This window comes from Emys orbicularis, chromosome 15 (genome assembly GCF_028017835.1).
Source record: "Emys orbicularis isolate rEmyOrb1 chromosome 15, rEmyOrb1.hap1, whole genome shotgun sequence".
NCBI classification, from domain to species: domain Eukaryota; kingdom Metazoa; phylum Chordata; order Testudines; family Emydidae; genus Emys; species Emys orbicularis.
The window spans coordinates 10728148-10741231 of record NC_088697.1 but is presented as its reverse complement, the minus strand read 5'-3'; the positions used below and the strand labels follow the sequence as shown (position 1 = coordinate 10741231).

Genomic DNA, 13084 nt, shown 5'->3' with positions numbered 1-13084 from the left:
GCTCGGACTGCTGTCCAGAGCGTCAACAGAGTGGTGCACTGTGGGATAGCTCCCGGAGCTATTAGCGTCGAATTCCATCCACACCTACCCTAATTCGACATGGCCATGTCGAATTTAGCGCTACTCCCCTCGTCGGGGAGGAGTACAGAAATCGATTTAAAGAGACCTCTATGTCGAACTAAATAGCTTCGTTGTGTGGACGGGTGCAGGGTTAATTCGATTTAATGCTGCTAAATTCGACATAACCTCCTAGTGTAGACCAGGCCTAAGAGACTCAAATAATGAAGATGAAAAAGCCAAGAGCTGGATAAAGCTAGCGAGAGCTGCTTCCATATGGTGGTTTGCCCTCTTCTGGGGTCTGAGCACTCTCCTGAATATTCATGCCAGTGCCCAAACTTCCATGCCTAAATCTAATTTCCTCACCCCCATAATATTGGGGTGCACTTATCCTATAGGCTAGCACAGTCATACCTATTAATGCCAACAAGCTCGTTCTGGAAACCTGTTGCTCCAACCAGTTTCTAGTTGTTACGTCCATGTTCTTGTGTACCTTGTGGTTACTGCTAAGTCCCAAATGTCTAAGGCCTGGTCTACACTACGAGTTTAGGTCGACTTTAGCAGCGTTAAATCTAATTAAGCCTGGACACGTCCACACGATGAAGCCCTTTCTTTCGACTTAAAGGGCCCTTTAAACCAGTTTCTTTACTCCACCTCCGATGAGGGGATTAGCGCTAAAATCGGCCTTTGCGGGTCGGATTTGGGGTAGTGTGGACGGAATTCGACGTTATTGGCCTCTGGGAGCTATCCCACAGTGCTTCATTGTGACGGTTCTGGACAGCACTCTCAACTCAGATGCACTGACCAGGTAGACAGGAAAAGCCCCGCGAACTTTTGAATTTCATTTCCTGTTTGCCCAGCGTGGAGAGCACAGGTGACCACGCAGAGCTCATCAGCACAGGTAACCATGATGGAGTCGCAGGATCGCAAAACAGCTCCATCATGGACAGAACGGGAGGTCCGGGATCTGGTCGCCATATGGGGAGACGAATCAGTGCTAGCTGAACTCCGTAGCAGTAAACGAAATGGCAAAATATTAGAAAAGGTCTCAAAGGCCATGAAGGACAGAGGCCATAACAGGGACGCACAGCAGTGCCGCGTGAAAATTAAGGAGCTAAGGCAAGCCTACCACAAAGCCAGAGAGGAAAACGGAAGGTCTGGGGCAGAGCCGCAAACATGCTGCTTCTACGCGGAGCTGCATGCCATTCTAGGGGGTGCAGCCACCACTACCCCAACCGTGTGCTTTGACTCCGTCAATGGAGAAACACGCAACAGGGAAGCGGGTTCTGGGTACGCGGAAGATGATGATGATGAAGACAATGAAGACAGCTCACAGCAAGGAAACGGAGAAACCGGTTTCCCCAACAGCCAGGATATGTTTATCACCCTGGACCTGGAACCAGTAACCCCCGAACTCACCCAAGGTGTACTCCCAGACCCTGAGGGCACACAAGGGTCCTCTGGTGAGTGTACCTTTGTAAATATTACACATGGTTTAAAAGCAAGCGTGTTTAATGATTAATGATTAATTTGCCCTGGCAATCACGGCCAGTACAGCTACTGGAAAAGTCTGTTAACGTGTATGGGGATGGAGCGGAAATCCTCCAGGGACATCTCCAGAAAACTCTCCTTCATGTACTCCCAAAGCCTTTGCAAAAGGTTTCTGGGGAGGGCTGCCTTATCCCATCCGCCATGGTAGGACACTTTACCACACCAGGCCAGTAGCACGTAGTCTGGAATCATTGCATAACAAAGCATGGCAGCGTATGGTCCCGGTGTTTGCTGGCATGCAGACAACATCCATTCCTTATCTCTCTTTGTTATCCTCAGGAGAGTGATATCATTCACGGTCACCTGGTTGAAATGGGGTGATTTTATTAAGGGGACATTCAGAGGTGCCCGTTCCTGCTCGGCTGAACAGAAATGTTCCCCGCTGTTAGCCACGCGGTGGGGGGGAGGGGTGAAGTGATCATCCCAGAGAATTGGGTGGGGGGGGGTAGTTGGGTTTGTGCTGCATGTTAACCCGGAAACCCCAGCCCCTCCTTTTACATTACAAACCCATTTTAAATGGCCAACCCAATGGGTCCTTGGTATGGGAAATGAGGGCGCTGCTGTTTGAAACCATTCCCACATGTTAAGAAGGTTAAAAAAGCCAAAAGACTGTGGCTTGCCATGGCTGCCTGCAAGCCGAATTCGGTTGCCTGGCACTGCATGAGTGATCTCTCACACCAAACCGGCAGGCCCTCAATATAAGAGGAAAAATGCGACCTTGTAACGAAAGCACATGTGCTGTGTAATGTGAACAGCAAAATTTAACGTGAAAGAGTGTACCCATTGTTCTCTAAAATGTGTCTTTTTTAACCACCTCTCCCTTCTCCTCCACCAGCTGCAAATGTTTCTCCTTCGCAGAGGTTAGTGAAGATTAGAAGGAGAAAACAGCAGACTCAGGATGATATGTTCACAGAGCTCCAGATGTTCTCCCACACTGAAAGAGCACAGCAGAATGCGTGGAGGCAGTCAATGTCAGAGTGCAAAAAAGCACAATTTGCATGAGAGGAGAGGTGGCAGGATGAATCGCGGGCTGAACAGAGCAAGCAGCGGGCTGAAGATGATAGGTGGCGTCAGCTTGCAGACAGAAGGCAAGAGTCGATGCTCCGGCTGCTGGAGCATCAAACTGATATGCTCCAGCGTATGGTTGAGCTGCAGGAAAGGCAGCAGGAGCAGAGACCGCCGCTACAGCCCCTGTGTAACCAACAGCCTTCCTCCCCCAGTCCCATTGCCTCCTCACCCAGACGCCCAAGAACATGGTGGGGGGGCCTCCGGCCACCCAGTCACTCCACCCCAGATGATTGCCCGAGCATCGGAAGGCTGGCCTTCAATACGTGTTAAAGTTTTAAACTGCAGTGTGTCCTTTTCCTTCCCTCCTCCCCCACCCACCCCGGGCTACCTTGGCAATTATCCCCCTAGTTGTGTGATGAATTAATAAAGAATGCATGAATGAGAAGTAACAATGACTTTATTGCCTCTGCAAGCGGTGCTCGAAGGGGGGAGGGGAGGATGGGGTGGTTGGTTTACAGGGAAGTAGAGTGAACCCGGGGGGGTGGGGCGGAGGGTTCATCAAGGAGAAACAAACAGAAGTTTCACACCATAGCCTGGCCAGTCACAAAACTGGTTTTCAAAGCTTCTCTGATGCGCACCGCGCCCTGCTGTACTCTTCTAACCGCCCTGGTGTCTGGCTGCGCGTAATCAGCGGCCAGGCGATTTGCCTCAACCTCCCACCCCGCCATAAAGGTCTCCCCCTTACTCTCACAGATATTGTGGAGCGCACAGCAAGCAGCAATAACAATGGGGATATTGGTTTCGCTGAGGTCTATCCGAGTCAGTAAGCTACGCCAGCGCGCTTTTAAACGTCCAAATTCACATTCCACCACCATTCGGCACTTGCTCAGCCTATAGTTGAACAGGTCCTGACTACTGTCCAGGCTGCCTGTGTACGGCTTCATGAGCCATGGCATTAAGGGGTAGGCTGGGTCCCCAAGGATAATGATAGGCATTTCAACATCCCCAACGGTTATTTTCTGGTCCGGGAAGAAAGTCCCTTCCTCCAGCTTTCGAAACAGAACAGAGTGCCTGAAGACGCGAGCATCATGTACCTTTCCTGGCCATCCCACGTTGATGTTGGTGAAACGTCCCTTGTGATCCACCAGGGCTTGCAGCAGCATTGAAAAGTACCCCTTGCGGTTTATGTACTCGGTGGCTTGGTGCTCCGGTGCCAAGATAGGGATATGGGTTCCGTCTATCACCCCACCACAGTTTGGGAATCCCATTGCAGCAAAGCCATCCACTATGGCCTGCACGTTTCCCAGAGTCACTACCCTTGATAGCACCAGGTCTTTGATTGCCCTGGCAACTTGGATCACAGCAGCCCCCACAGTAGATTTGCCCACTCCAAATTGATTCCCGACTGACCGATAGCTGTCTGGCGTTGCAAGCTTCCACAGGGCTTCTCAACTGTGAGGGCTGCTCTCATCCTGGTATTCTAGCGCTTCAGGGCAGGGGAAAGCAACTCACAAAGTTCCATGAAAGTGCCCTTACGCATGCGAAAGTTTCGCAGCCACTGGGAATCGTTCCACATCTGCAACACGATGCGGTCCCACCAGTCTGTGCTTGTTTCCCGGGCCCAGAATCGGCGTTCCATGCCATGAACCTGCCCCAGTAACACCATGATTTGCACATTGCTGGGGCCCGTACTTTGTGAGAGGTCTATGTCCATGTCAATTTCCTCATCACTCTCGTCGCCGCGCTGCAATCGCCTCCTCGGCTGGTCCTGGTTTTGCTTTGGCATGTCCTGGCTCTGCATATACTCCAGGACAATGCGCGTGGTGTTCATAGTGCTCATAATTGCCGCGGTGATCTGAGCGGGCTCCATGATCCCAGTGCTATGGCATCTGGTCTGAAAAAAGGCGCGAAACTGACGGAGGGAGGGAGGGGCGACTGATGACATGGCGTACAGGTACAGGGTATTAAAATCAACAAAGGTGGCTGTGCATCAGGGAGAAACACAAACAACTGTCACACAGAATGGCCCCCCCAAAGATTGAACTCAAAACCCTGGGTTTAGCAGGCTGTTGATTTCACGGAGGGAGGGGGAAGCAAATGAATACAGAACAAATCTATTTTTTACATCTTAAGCTGGCAGACGACGGTGCAGCATGACTGATAGCCCTCGGCATCTTCTGGGTGCTTGGCAGAAAATACTGGGCGCTTGGCAGAAAATAGCATACTACGACTGATAGCCATCATCGTCAAGACAGTTCGATAGGACTGAGCATGTCTGCCCAGGTGCCCATGATTGACAGCCACTGCAGTACGACAACGACGGATACCAATCGTAATATACCATCTTCTACGAAAAGACAAGGGGCTGCTGCTGTGTGCAATGCAGCCCCACGTCTGCCAGCCCCACGTCTGCCAGCACCCAGATCGCCGATGAAGGCTACCAGTCATACTGCACCGTCTACTGCCAAAAGGCAATTAGCTGCTGCTGTGTAGCAATGCAGTCCCACGTCTGCCGGCACCCAGATGACATATGGTGACGGTGAGCTGAGCTGAGCGGGCTCCATGCTTGCCGTGGTATGTTGTCTGCACAGGTAACCCAGGTAAAAAGGCGTGAATCGATTGTCTGCCGTTGCTGTGACGGAGGGGGAGGGGCCTGACGACATGTACCCAGAACCCCCTGCGACACTGTTTTGCATCATCAGGCATTGGGATCTCAACCCAGAATTCCAATGGGCGGCAGACACTGCGGGAACTGTGGGATAGCTACCCACAGTGCAACGCTCCGGAAGTCGACGCTAGCCTCGGTACTGTGGACGCGGTCCGCCGACTTCATGCACTTAGAGCATTTTATGTGGGGACACACACAATCGACTGTATAAAACCGATATCTATAAAACCGGCTTCTATAAATTCGACCTAATTTCGTAGTGTAGACATACCCTAAGAAAAAGCCCTGAATATCGGGACTGTCCCTATAAAATCGGGACATATGGTCACCCTAGTCAGGGCTGAGGTGGGTCGGGGGCTGGAATACTGGACTTTCTGGGAATGTTTGGGGCCCACCCCCTTTCATGTGACCCGCCCTTCCCCCATGCAAACTCGCATGCATGGTGCATGAGGTCACGCTGCATGGGGGGGATGCCATTTTTAAGCGAGCGTGACCTCATAGGCACTGCTAAAAATGGACACCCGTCTGACAACCAGGTTTTGGGCCGGTGCTAGCCCGGGAACAAGCCTCTCACTATGACCAGCTTCCCTGGTCAGGGCTCCCCTTTGCGGGGGTCGCAGGCACCACCCACATCCACAGGCATTCTGGAAGGAGTGCAGCCAGGACAAGAAGCAATGGGCTAAAATTGCAGCAAGGGAGGTTTAGGTCGGACGTTAGGAAAAACTTCCTGTCAGGGTGGTTAAGCACTGGAATAAATGGCCGTGGAGGTTGTGATTTTTAGGAGCAGGCTGGACAAACCCCTGTCAGGGATGGGCTAGATAATACTTAGCCCTGACCCGTGAGGTCCATGTCAGGCCTACGACGCTACGATTCACGCACTGACAACACGGCCAGTGCGGCGGGGCGGGGAGCGGAAAGCCCGAGTCCTTTCCGGGGGCTGAACGCAGCTTAGGGTGGGACGCAGGGGGCTGCCGGCACGGAGGGCCCTGCCTAAGGCGGCGGTGAGGCCGTGGGGGTTTGTCCTGGGAGAAGAGGGAGATCCTGGGGGGTCCAGCGCTGGGGATAAAGGGAGCCCCCCCTGCCCAGAGCCAGCCCCACAGCTGCCCCACACACCTCCCTTCCAGCCCCACGGAGTGAGAGACAAACCCCCGCGCTGGCAATAAAGGGAGCCCCCCCGCCCCGCCTCTTCCAGAGCCAGCCCCACAACTGCCCCCCCGCCTCCCTTCCAGCCCCCTTACCCATCCTGTCCCTCCCAGAGCCAGCCCCACAGCTTCCCCCCCACCTCCCTTCCAGCCCCATGGAGTGTGAGACAAACCCCCGCCCCGCCTCTTCCAGAGCCAGCCCCACAGCTACCCTCCCCGCGCGCCACCACCCCCTGCTCTGGCCCCTCCCGCCGCATGGGCTATAGCCCCGCCCCCCGACCGAACTCCTGCGCGCGGCGGCGCTGCTGCAACTGCCCTAACGGCAGCGTCTCGCGGCGGCCACCCCCGCCTCCCGCAACCCAGTGCGGTGCGTCACTTCCGGCCGCTGCTTCTCTCCGTCCTCCCTTCCCCCCAGGCTGGTGCCAGGCGGGGCTCGCTGCTGCTGCTGGTAGGAGCCGCCCGGGCGGGGGGAGCGGGACCCCCCTGGTGAGTCAGAGACCCCCCTGGTGAGTCAGAGACCCCCCTGGTGAGGCAGAGACCCCCCTGGTGAGGCAGAGACCCCGGGGGGGTCCCCTGTGGGGGGAGGGGCGAAGCCGGAGTTGCGGGGGGGGGGGGTTGAACGGTCTCTGGGCAGCAGGAAATTCCCGGGGGACTGTGGGCGGAAACCGGAGTTGGGGGGGGGAGTTAATTGGATCCGGTCCCTGTTTGTGCCACTTGCCCCCCCCCCCCCCTACAGCTTCTCTCCAGTTCTTCCCCTTTTCTCTCCCCGTGTCACACGTGTCCCTTTACAACCCCCTCCCATGGGGGGGGGGTCCCCACCCACTGTACCTGCAGCGATTTGTCCTGGGCCCCGTGGGAAATTGTTGCCCTGAGTCGTTCCCCCAAAGGGGTCGGGGTCGGGGGGGGCTGTTTGGGGGAGCCCTGAGACCCGGCTGCCTCTGGGGTGGGGATGGGGGGGGCTGTTCTCTGCCAGGGCGGGGAAGGGGGGAGCACGTGTCCCCCATGGGGACGGCCCAGACCCCGTTACACAATCCCCCGAACTGCCCACACAGTTGCCCCCAGCCACCTGCCCATCCCCCACTGCTTCCCCCTTCCCTCATCCAGGGACCTTCCAGCTCCCCCTCCCCGGCCCCCTTCAAACTGGTGTCCCCCCCCGGGATCCCTGCAGCCGGTGTGAAGGGGGGGGGGGGGAACCGCCACTTTCTGTTTATGTTGGACAGTCACATAAAATCCCTTCAAACTGTCCCCCTTTCCCCTCTCCTTATTTAATAGCGACATAAAATCCCCTCAGATACTGGTGTTTTTCTCTCATGTGATCAAATGGGGAGTTTGGGACCAGTTTTCTCTGCAAATCTCAAAGATTGATATAAAATACCCTAAACATTTGCCCCACGTTCTCTCTAGTTGTCTAGTTGTGTGTGTATATATATCTCCTCAATATATGTTTCACTCTATATGCATCCGAAGAAGTGGGTTGTAGCCCACGAAAGCTTATGCTCTAATAAATTTGTTAGTCTCTAAGGTGCCACAAGTACTCCTGTTCTAGTTGTCTATTAATGATTGAATACGCCCTGAGATTTTCCCGTCTCTCTCATTATAAAATACTAACAATCTCAGATTTACCCCTTTTCTCTAATTCTTGAACGTGAATATAAAATCTTTGTAAATGTTGCTCCTTTTTCTTGATTTAGTTATCAAATATAGATGTGAAATACACTAAAGGAGGGAAGGCTGTTCAAACTCTGTCCCTCTCTGCTCAGGATATGGGGCTTAGGCTTCCTGGGTCAGACGCTGCAGCCTCCGCTGTGATCAGAGTCCAGGCTTAGCAGCTGCTGTTTCCCCCGGGGAGCCGGGGGCAGGGAGGTCCTGGGAAGTGACCTTAATTAAGGCTTCCTCTGTGCCCACCTGAGGTGAGGACTTTCTCCAAGTGGTACTAGCCCCCTAGGGCAGCCCTAGGCCCTGTTAATACTAAATTCTGAGCCAGAGACTCCAGGTAATTGAGAGACCTCAGGGAAGGTGCTGGCTGTTGTCAGTGCTTGGCTGTGTTTCCTCTGCGTGCTGCACCAGCTCTGGCCAGGTAGCCGGCACCACAAGCCTGGATCGAACTGCCCCTCAGGACCACGGACTTGGGTTGAGTGGCAAAGGCGCTTGGCCAGGTTTATTGTTAACGATGCACAGTCCTAATGCCTGGCAGAGTGTTTGGGGACACTAACACGTGGACGGCCGTTACAATGGACTTGGCTCAGTGAGTGGTGGGACTTTCCACCCCGCTCTGTGACCCCTCTCTTCTACACTGATACAAACAAGTTCTGTATTACCCCTCTGACGTGGTTAGTTACCACCCTTCACCTTGTACTTGGTGGTTCGATCCAAACATCTCTATCCATCACCCTGTCCTGCCCTGATCTTTAGGAGGGGTCCGTGTGTCCCTGTATCATCTCTGGGGAGTGTGTTTATACCATAACTTTGTGTCAGGGTGCTCTGGTACTGCCCCTCTGCTAGGTGTTTACGTGACTGCTTAGTGCCTGGGACTGCTTGTGTTTGTGCAACGCCAGCCAAGTTTATGGACCACGTGGTGAACTTGCAAGCAGGCATCTGTTTTGTAATGGGGGCTGACTTTTGCGCAGCGCCTGACTCTTTGCTAACTTTGCTTTAGGCCTTACCCCAGGCCCTTATACCAGGCCTCCTGTCTCAGACTTTCTAATACACTGGGGACTGGCATGAAAGAGACTCTGCACAAACAGCTCTTCCCATTAGCAATTGCCAGGAGAAAATCCACCCATGGGGGAGCAAAGAACCCAGGAATGGGGCTTTCCCAGCCAGAGGGGCAGGGAGAGGGGACCGGGCAAAGGAGATAGAAGGGGAAATAGAGACTGAAAGGGAAGCGGGAGAAAGAAGTGGGGAGAGAGATTTCCAGGACTCTAATCTGCCCAGACACATGTATTGCAGCATACCTGGGCAGTGTCACTTTGCTGTGGACAAGATGAGTATGAGAGAGAGGAAAAGCCAGTTCCTGACTCCATATCCCCCCAGCTGGGGTGTGGCTGCCGTGGGGTCAGTGTCAGAGGGAATCCCCCACAGTGACTCCTTTTGTTCTGCTCTTTTCTAGCAAAGACTTTGTGACGGGAGAGGCTTAAAAATCTGTCTGTGAGCATAGCCTGGCAGGAGGGGCCAGGTCTACATTGTAACAAAGAGATCAAGCATTTTCCCAGCATGGCAGAATCTATCATGTCTGTCCAAAGGGAAAGGGCCTGGGGGAATTATGATGTGAAATGAACTAAAGCCTGTTCTGAAACCTCCACAACTGCCCTTCTCGCCCTGCCAGGCTCCGGCTCATCCCAGCCTCCCTTGGGACAGGGAACAGAAATGGCTGCAGAGGAGCCAGTTCAGCTATGGATTATTGGGGGGTTACTTCTGGGTTCCTGTAGGAGGGAGAGGGGCAGCAAATACATAGGAGGTGGGAAGGTTTGTGCAGTCTGGTTCGGAGGTTGGAGCGGGGCAGGAAATACACAGGGTGCAGAAAGAGAAAAGGACAGGGTCTGGCAAACCTGCCAGAACTAGTTTAATATGTGGCTTAGATTCTAGGAAGAAACCAGTGAGGTTTGGAGGTGGAAATTCCCTAATATATGGAACAGGAAACCAGCAACTTGGTGGGGCTAGGAAAACTGAGCAGACTCCCAGTGCTGGAGCCTGATCCGACTAACCAGCGGCTGCTGTGAGATATGAAGGGGGCACCCACAAGTCAGACTTAGGGGAGATGCCCCTCCCCTCACATCCAGCTCCTCACAATGAGGAGGATGTTGGGCTTCCTACCAAGGAGCTCTCCCTGGAAGCTACTAGGGGCTTCATCTCCTGTATCCGTCTGTGGCTAGTAGGGGTGTGATGGATCTGCTGGGAGAGACAAGGGGCTCTCTCACCGTGATGAATAGTAGGGCTGTGAGTGGGGCAGCAGATACTCAGTGTTGGCCTCTTGTTCTTTCAGGGGCCGGTGACCTTCGAGGAGGTGGCTGTGTATTTCACCAGGGAAGAGGGGGCTCTGCTGGACCCCGCTCAGAGAGCTCTCTACAGAGCCGTTATGCAGAACTATGAGAATGTGACCTCGCTGGGTAAGGATTCCTGTCCCCTCGGTTCTTAGAAGGGGAAGTGACTAATTAAGGTTCACGTCACCCCCACAATGCAACCTCTACTCTGGCCTGTTTCAGCATCACCCCACATGCCAGTGACACACACACTAGCGCTCTGCCCTCCCCTGCTCCAGGACACTGCAGGAACAGCACAGGAGCAGAACAGCACAATGTCAAATGTCTCCTGTTTGCTAAGGTAAAAATGGGGGTTGGTCCAGCATAAAGAAAAGAAACTTCTTACCCCGGGACTTCACTCAAACACTGATCCTAATCCACAAAAAAACAGCTCCAACTTGCAAAATGATCCCACACCCCTACCCTCACCATGAGGATTCCTTCTGAGTCGTTACCTTCACTCAGGGCCGGCTCCAGGCACCAGCAAACCAAGCATGTGCTTGGGGCAGCACATTTTCAGGGGTGGCATTCCAGCCAGCCTTTCTCCCCCCCCCCCCCCCCCCCCGCTTGGGGTGGCAAAAGCCTAGAGCCGGCCCTGGCAGCAGCAGCGCGTCCTGCACGGGGGGCGCCCTTATGGCCGGGCAGGCTCCGAGCACGGAACACTCAGGCTGGGGTCCGCCCCATGGGGCGTACGGAGCCGCCTGTGGGTGCTGCAGGGCGGCCGCCCCCCAGCGCCACAGCCCGAGCCACCCAGGGACTGCAGCAGGGCAGCTAGGAGCAGCAGCAGCAGTGGGGCCATAGTGGGGACCGGTGCCTGGGGCGCTGCCGTGCGAGACCCGTGTCCCGCTCTCTAGGGCTCCGCTCCCTCTGGGGCTGCCCTGCCCTGGCTCCTCAGCCCTCTGCCGGGCGGTCCCTCGGCTCTGCCCTCCCGGGTCCCGGCCAGTCCTGGAGGCGGGAGCCCTGGCTGGAGGGACCCTGAGCTGAGGCGCGGCCCAGGAGACCCGCTGCTTACCTCGACTCTGCCAGCACCAGACCGGCTGGAGGCGAGGGGGGAGCGGGCAGAGTCAGCACTGGTGGGGGGAAGCCCAGGGCTGGGGCAGCAGGGAGTGCGGGTGGGGTGGGGGGGAGAGCCCAGGGCTGGGGCGGCAGGGAGGTGCGGGGGGAGCCCAGGGCTGGGGTTGGGGGCAGCCAAAAATTTTTTGCTTGGGGCGGCAAAAAACCTAGAGTCGGCCCTGCCTTCACTTGCCCCCTCACTGAGCCCTGGAGAACACGAGCGTGTATCCCACTAGAGTGCTGACAATCCCAGTGGCAAGAACTCCCCCTTGTGCACCTTTAGTGACACAGCCTACAACACTGAGCACTGACATGGGGCAGACTCGGTCCCTCAGGGGTCACCTGCACCTCTCTGCATACCACGGTCATAGCTCTACCAGGCTGCTCCAACTGCTCCCTCCACCATCCGATTACAGCTACAGCTGGCCCAGTGCACACAGCTGGAGAGTGTGCAGATAAACGCTGGTACTCCCATCTGTAGAGCACAACGCAAACAATGCCATGTTCTTCGTCCTTCCTCGTATCTGTTATAGATTCATAGATTTTTTTTTTAAAGCCAGAAGGGATGATTAGGTTATCTAGGCTGATCTCCTGTGTCACTCAGGCAATAGAATTTCATCCAGTTACTGCTGTACTGAACTGCACACTTTGTGTTTGACTAAATCATCTTCCAGGAAGGCATCCAGCCTTGACAACAGATGGAGAATTCTCCAGTTCCTGTGGTACTTCGTTAACCTTTGCACCACCCTGACAGAACCATTCCCAGAGGCTCTTACCAGCTGCAAGGTTTCAGTTGGGAGCAGAGTTAAGGTTGCATTACGGGGGGGGGGGGCGCAGCACTGGGCACCTTTAGCTCTGCAGTAAAGTAGTTTCTGGGCATTTAGTTTGCAACATTTTTTGTAGTGGACTTTCTGCCACTATAACTGTGTCTACATTGAATCTTTTGCCAAAATAGCTATGTTGGTTTAGGGGGAGAGGGGTGATTTTTTCACAGCCCTATAGAGCAGAGCTGTACTGGCAAAACTAAAGAGCAGGCCATGTCAGAGCCTGCCTGTGGATTTTACAGCATTTGAAATTATTCTCAACAGGGAAGCGAAAGAGACTTTACTGGACTTTGTACAATTTGTCCTCATCTTTCCTGAAATGTGGTACCCAGAACTGGACACACTACTCCAGTTCAGGCCTAATCAGCGTGGAGTAGAGCGGAAGAATTACTTCTCGTGTCTTGCTTACAACACTCCTGCTAATACAGCCCAGAATGATGTTTGCTTTTTTTTGCAACACTGTTCAATCATGTTTAGCTCGTGATCCACTATGACCCCCCAGATCTTTTTCTGCAGTGCTCCTTTCTAGGCAGTCATTTCCCATTTTGTATGTGTGCAGTTGAGTTTTCCTTTCTAAGTGAAGTACTTTGCATTTGACCTTACTGATCCTATTTATTTAATACCATTTTTCCAGTTTGTCCAGATCATTTTGAATTTTAATCCTGTTCTCCAAAACACTTGTGAACCCCTCCCAGCTTGGTATCCTCCACAAACTTGAGACGTGTACTCTCTATGCCATTATCTATACCATTGATGAAGATA

At 54.1% G+C, this 13084-nt stretch overlaps 1 long non-coding RNA gene across 1 annotated transcript; it reads left to right on the top strand.

Annotated features, from left to right (window-relative positions):
• Positions 1–6806: 6806 nt before the first annotated feature.
• On the top strand, positions 6807–12767 carry LOC135889401 (uncharacterized). Its single transcript, XR_010561925.1, has 3 exons — positions 6807–6874; positions 10409–10532; positions 12587–12767. It is a non-coding gene; the product is annotated as an uncharacterized LOC135889401 (long non-coding RNA).
• Positions 12768–13084: the final 317 nt, after the last annotated feature.